The sequence below is a fragment of the Adiantum capillus-veneris genome, chromosome 30 (assembly GCF_014529385.1).
Source record: "Adiantum capillus-veneris isolate H3 chromosome 30, ASM1452938v2, whole genome shotgun sequence".
In the NCBI taxonomy this organism is placed as follows: domain Eukaryota; kingdom Viridiplantae; phylum Streptophyta; class Polypodiopsida; order Polypodiales; family Pteridaceae; genus Adiantum; species Adiantum capillus-veneris.
In genome coordinates, this window is record NC_140960.1 from 70,833,267 (window position 1) to 70,839,156 (window position 5,890).

Here is a 5,890-nt window from a genome sequence, read left to right on the forward strand (position 1 = left end):
GGTGTGCGAGAAATCAAGTAAGTGTTCTATTCTCAATTTACCATTGGTTTGTTTCTCCATACTTATTCAATTGGTCTAAATAAATTTCTCACTCCAACTCTCTTTTGCTTCATTACATATGCATGTGGCTACCTCTCATGGTGATTTTATTTGTGTCACGGCATTGCATAGATGGAGATGAGCTCTCTATGCAAAGTGTGTTAGTTTGATGTAAGTGATTCTCTTGTGTGTTTGAGAGGCAAGTCTTGTGCGCATGATTTTTTGATGAGTGCTTGAGAGAGGAAGAGTTTGGATGTATTATGGGTATTCTTATGGGGAGAAGGTGAATGCTATTCCACAAATTGCATATTTCATTTTGATGCACGGCATTGGGTTGCATAATCGTTGATGGTGTTCAAGTGTCCAAAGTGTATATAGAGTAAGGGGGTTTTCAAAGTGTGTTGCTTGAGTGGGTGAGTGCAAGTGTTATTTTGATTGGTTTCCTTCTCCACTCCCAAAGGAAGGTGGTGCCCCAAGTAGTGTGCGTACCTCTTTACGAACATTTTGTGAGGGTAGGCCCATTGGGTTGGGTTTAGAGGCCCCATTTCAAAAAGCTCGCCCTCATAAAGTGGTGCCCCCACTGAGGAACATATTTCCCCACTGAGGAGCCCAGGAGATGGCCACTGCAAGTGTAGGATCAGCAAGCCCCAAGCGCGGCCGTGAGGAGCAGCAATTTTCAACACCACCTCCAGCAACTGCATCTCCTGATTCGGAAGATTCTACGGTGGCTCGCTGGCACCGCCGAATGCAGGAAAGAGTTAGCAGTACGACTCCCTTGAGGATGAGCTCTGCGATTGCGGACGTCCCCGCTCAATCGAAAATGTCGGGTAATACGAATACGGCTGCCTCGACGGGAGGTATTCTCCCCACAGCGCTACCCTGGGAGGCTACAACAGCAGCGACCCCTTCTGACCAATTACAGGAATGCGGCACATTTTTGAGCAGACTTGCAGAGTCTATTCGTGCGGCCTGGCCAGCCCCAGCCACAGAGGGACGAGTCAATGAGCTGAAAGCGCAGGTAGCGACTTCGCAGACTCGGATTGACGAGTTAAACACTCAGTATGAACAGCTGACTGCCACTACTCGCCAGCAAGGGGCATAAATAAAAAGATTCAGAGGGGCTAATGCTGAGTTTGTAAGGTCTATTCAACAAGAACTTCTTCAGTTGAGAACACAGCATAGCCCAGCTTCTTACTTAAACTCGCACCCTGGCGATGTAATGATCAACATGACTGATTTGGATGCATTGGCAGTGGAGATGCAAGAGGATCTCCGAACTTTTTTAGATAATCAATTACAAAGCTGGAGCACATGCTTGGCTGCTGAGGTGGGAGCACAGCCACCCGCTCAGCAGGTTGTGGTGCACCAACCTGAGTCATCCAACACTGATAGAGGTAAGAGTGTTTTTCTAGAGGGTTTTGATGTTGCTGATTGGGCACAAGCTACAGAGGATTGTGCTGAAGCCCAGGCTCATGTCTCTCGTTTGCAGAAAATGATTTGTCGATTTCGTAAGGAGAGGCGCAGGGTCTGTTTTTGGGTGAAGACCTTAGCTCATTCCTTTCTCTCAGTCTCCCACCTTGCCCTCCATTTTGGGCTGCTCTTAATCGCTACCTTACTCGTTATTATCCCTTGCATACACCTCTTTCTCCTCTGCCACAGCCGCCTCAATCTATCTCCTTGCCAACGCAGTTTATTCCTCGGGCTTCCTGGCCGGAACAAATTGAGATAGATCCACGTTTTTGGGATGAGGTCTATCGAGCCCATACTGCAGATTTTTGGGGCTTTGGCTATATTGATGTTTCCTCTTCACCAGAGCAGAGTGCAAAGCAACCACCGGAACCTTCCAACCGGAGGGGCTGATTGTGGGTTCGCGCAATCCACTGTGCGTGCCAGGTGTTACGGCATTAGCGGCACATGCGGTCCTGCGGTTCTCTGGACACTGCGAATCAGGAGTCAGGAGTCATGCGGTATGCGGTGGCTGGAGCGGCAGTTCTTCATAGGATATCATGGGACAGGAGTGTGTGCACCGTTCCCGATCTGCACTGGAGCAGCGGTTGTATATGGAGGGGCATACCTATCTTTTGATGTAACTTAACCAATCTCTATGATATTCATGGCATCATCTATTGTACTCTGTGTCTGGATTACAGATGAATGAAGCAAGGGTTGTTCTATGTCTGTGTACTTTGTACTTCCTCCTCTTGTCATTCTGTGCGTTGATGTTCATATAATGTAGTTGCGGGTAATCATTCCCGTAATGCCTATTGCTCCTGTGTGGGCAATAGCCATTACAAGACAGCCCCATCAAACCAGACTTTTAGCATGGTTAATAATCGAGACACTTGCAAGACTGTGAGACAAGCCCTAAAATTATCCTTTGCATGTACATCATTCCTCACAAATGCATTGGTATGATCAACACACTTTTGGGGGCACATTTGCTTCGTAGAGCCAGATACGTCTATGGCAGTGAGTTTGTCCTATTGCATAACATATTTAACAAGCCAATTCAAGGCATCAAATGAGATAGCATAGAGCAAATAAGAAAGTGGGCACCCTTGTCTTATGGATTTACGGAATGAAATAACATTTCTAAGAGTACCATTAACTGAAATTCTAGCTGACGCATTCCCAAAAAGAATGTGAAAAAGAATCTTCCAAACCCATATCATATAGACTTTGAAGTGTGAACTCCCATTCAATTCTATCATAGGCCTTATCATACACTCTGTTGGCTGATTGTTTGTGAGAAGATCTTTTAGAAGATTTTTTGGTAATTTTGCAGTGCAGTGATCATCATCACATCTAATAAGCAATGAGTTATTATGCTCTTTGAATGTTGTGTGTTGGTGCTAGTACTACTACTTGTAGTCAACTAAAATATTGGCGCCTACATGAATCATATCATAGTGGTGCAAGCTACTGCTCATGCCTCTTGCTTATTCCCAATATCGGATGGCCAATTACTTCTTGCTTCCTAATTGCACCTGCATGATATACTACTTGACTTTCAATGTCCAATGCTTGGATGTATCATGCAGCCTTGTTGCTATAGTATGGGATATTGCACGTGCAAGTGCCAGCTCTGATCGCTCAACCCAGCTAATCCCAATCCGTCTTCTTGCCATTGATTGTGATCCTTCATTTTGCCATTGATCGCGATCTTGCCCCTTGTCTAGTGTGTGAGTGCTCTATGTTTTTCATGAGTTGATGAATAGATGAGCAAGAAAGTGCCCAAGGCCAAACTCAAAACACTCCCGAGCCCGATTCCAAGCCCCAGCCCAGAGGTGGTGCTCAGATCCTCTATAGGGTCTCCTCCAACCTGGATCCCATCTTGCAAACCTCGGAGACCACAACGCCTTATGTCCTCAAGCAATTATGGGACTACATAAAGGCTCACAAGCTCCATAGTAGTACTAAGAAATCATAGATCTTATGTGATCCTCCCCTTAAGAAGGAATTTGGATGAGACAATGTTAGTGCTCAAGTACTTGAGTCTCCACTTGTCAACACATTTTTCTGTTGATGCTATTAGGCTGTTGGCGATGCAGAAAACAAGTAAACTTCAAAGTGGACATAAGGGCCAAAAAAGCTTATGATGGTTATAATCCTCAAGTAATTAAGCCAGTGGCTTATGAGTGCAACTAGTTGCTTGCGCTTTTAGCATAGTGTGTGAGGGGATTAGTGGCAGACAACTCAATGTCGAGGGAAAGGCATATTTGGGGAATATTGCAATTTGCCACTAGTGCAAGTCATGGTGTGAAGAGCCTTTGGCTTCAATCACACTCCTCATCCAGCTCTATTGATAAATGAATGCGAGCTACATACTTACAAGTCTGGTCATCAGATGAGGTATGCAGACTTGAAAATACTTACCTAGGACATGCAACATAGTCAAGGAGGGGAAGTCCAAGTAGTTGATGAAGGGAGAGAGACTGAATTAGATGGCAAGGGCCTTCCTGCCTGGTGAATCCGCAGCCTTGAGGGTTTCTATGATGATCTTCTATGCAAGTCAGCTGTGAGCTTCCATGCACATGCTGTTGGTGAGATCCACCTTCTTGTACTTGGCCATTTTCAATTGCTTTAGCCTCTTGTACTTGGTCTTGATGAACCAAAAGCAGTTGCCGTACATGGTCTTGATGAACCGCACCAGGCCCATCTCTCTCTCTCTCTCTCTCTCTCTCTCTCTCTCTCTCTCTCTCTCTCTCTCTCTCTCTCTCTCTCTCTCTCTCTTTTCACATGCAGACACGCATCTCTAGCGCCTCGTCGATAGCTAGCTTGGCAGAGCTCAAGGAAAGAGGGCAAGGTTTGCACGTGTAACAAAATACCTCATCTAGCTCTGTTGATAACATTTGATGAGGCAAGCATTTTTGAACTATCTGTAGACAAACATGGACTACTCACTCCTCCTCTCTCTCTCTCTCTCTCTCTCTCTCTCGTCAAAAAGAAGCTCTCTCTCTCTCTCTCTCTCTCTCTCTCTCTCTCTCTCTCTCTCTCTCTCTCTCTCTCTCTCTCTCTCTCTCTCTCTCTCTCTCTCTCTCTCTCTCTCTCTCTCTCTCTCTCTCTCTCTCGTAAAAAGGAAGCTCTCTCAAAGAGAGAGTGCCGGCACGCGCTCTTTCAAAGAGTTTTTGAAAGAGCGCGTGCCGGCACTCTCTCTTTGAGAGAGCTTCCTTTTTACGAGAGAGAGAGAGAGAGAGAGAGAGAGAGAGAGAGAGAGAGAGAGAGAGAGAGAGAGAGAGAGAGAGAGAGAGAGAGAGAGAGAGAGAGAGGGGGGGGGGGGGGGGGGAGAGAAGGGGGACAAAATTGTAGGCATGGTGGCGTCAAAGCAGAAACAGGGGACGGAAATTTATAAGGTGCAAGATCTAAGGCCCGACACAGCCGACCACAACCTGGTGGTGAAGGTGCTGAGCGCCAAGCAGGTGATGCAGAATTCAAAGAGCCACTTCGCTACCCCTCAGAGAACCCCTTTGCGCTTGGCTGAATGTGTTGTTGGCGATGATACTGCCGTGATCATTTTCCCTACCCGTAATCAGCAAGTGGACGTAATGCAGGAAGGTGCCAGAGTGATCGATATGTTTAGGGGCTCCATGCGCCTTGTAGTGGACAAGTGGCAAGGCTCTATTGAGGTGACGATGGAGCCTACCAGACAATAATATATCATTGATTGAGCTCAAAGTAATCCTTGTAGATGAATAATTGTCTTTTGTGGTGATCTTATTTTAAGAAAGAGAGAGAGAGAGAGAGAGAGAGAGAGAGAGAGAGAGAGAGAGAGAGAGAGAGAGAGAGAGAGAGAGAGAGAGAGAGAGAGAGAGAGAGAGAGAGAGAGAGAGAGAGAGAGGTATACACAGCCTCGTCCGTTCAGCAGACGCTTCGCTGAGGAAGGCATCAAATGTGACAATGATCATATCAGTCAGTGCTCCTCTCTTACATACAAGCTGCACCTTCGCCTTTCACATCTGCACCTCCTCTACGTTTCCATTTACTTGCTCCTGCACGGGCGTCCGGTTAATCAAGGACAGCTTGCTCGAGGCCTTTTGCAACGATGCTTCCCAACAACCCTTAAGGGTGGAAAATCCTCTTCCCCTTCCCTATCTCTGATACTATCTTCTCTCGTCCAACCAGCCTCTTCTAGGATCTCGCGTTTGCAAAGTGCTATCGTATCACTTCAACCGCTGCATGCAGCAAGAGCAGAAGCTCTGTTTGTTTCAAGGCTTAGCTTTGGATCATAGGAACTTGTAGTTCTCCTTCAAGGTCAGCCTCTTTGTGTGCTGACAGTTCTCTGATGAGCTTACAAGGGCTTGCAGTTAGGTTTTGCAATATGTTTAACAAATTAAGACGTCAATAAGTTTCA

General features: G+C 46.3%; 1 pseudogene; it reads left to right on the forward strand.

Moving 5' to 3' along the window:
• The first annotated feature begins 4,850 nt into the window (after positions 1–4,850).
• LOC147418164 (uncharacterized protein At4g28440 pseudogene) lies at positions 4,851–5,235 on the forward strand (annotated as a pseudogene).
• The last annotated feature ends 655 nt before the right edge of the window (positions 5,236–5,890 follow it).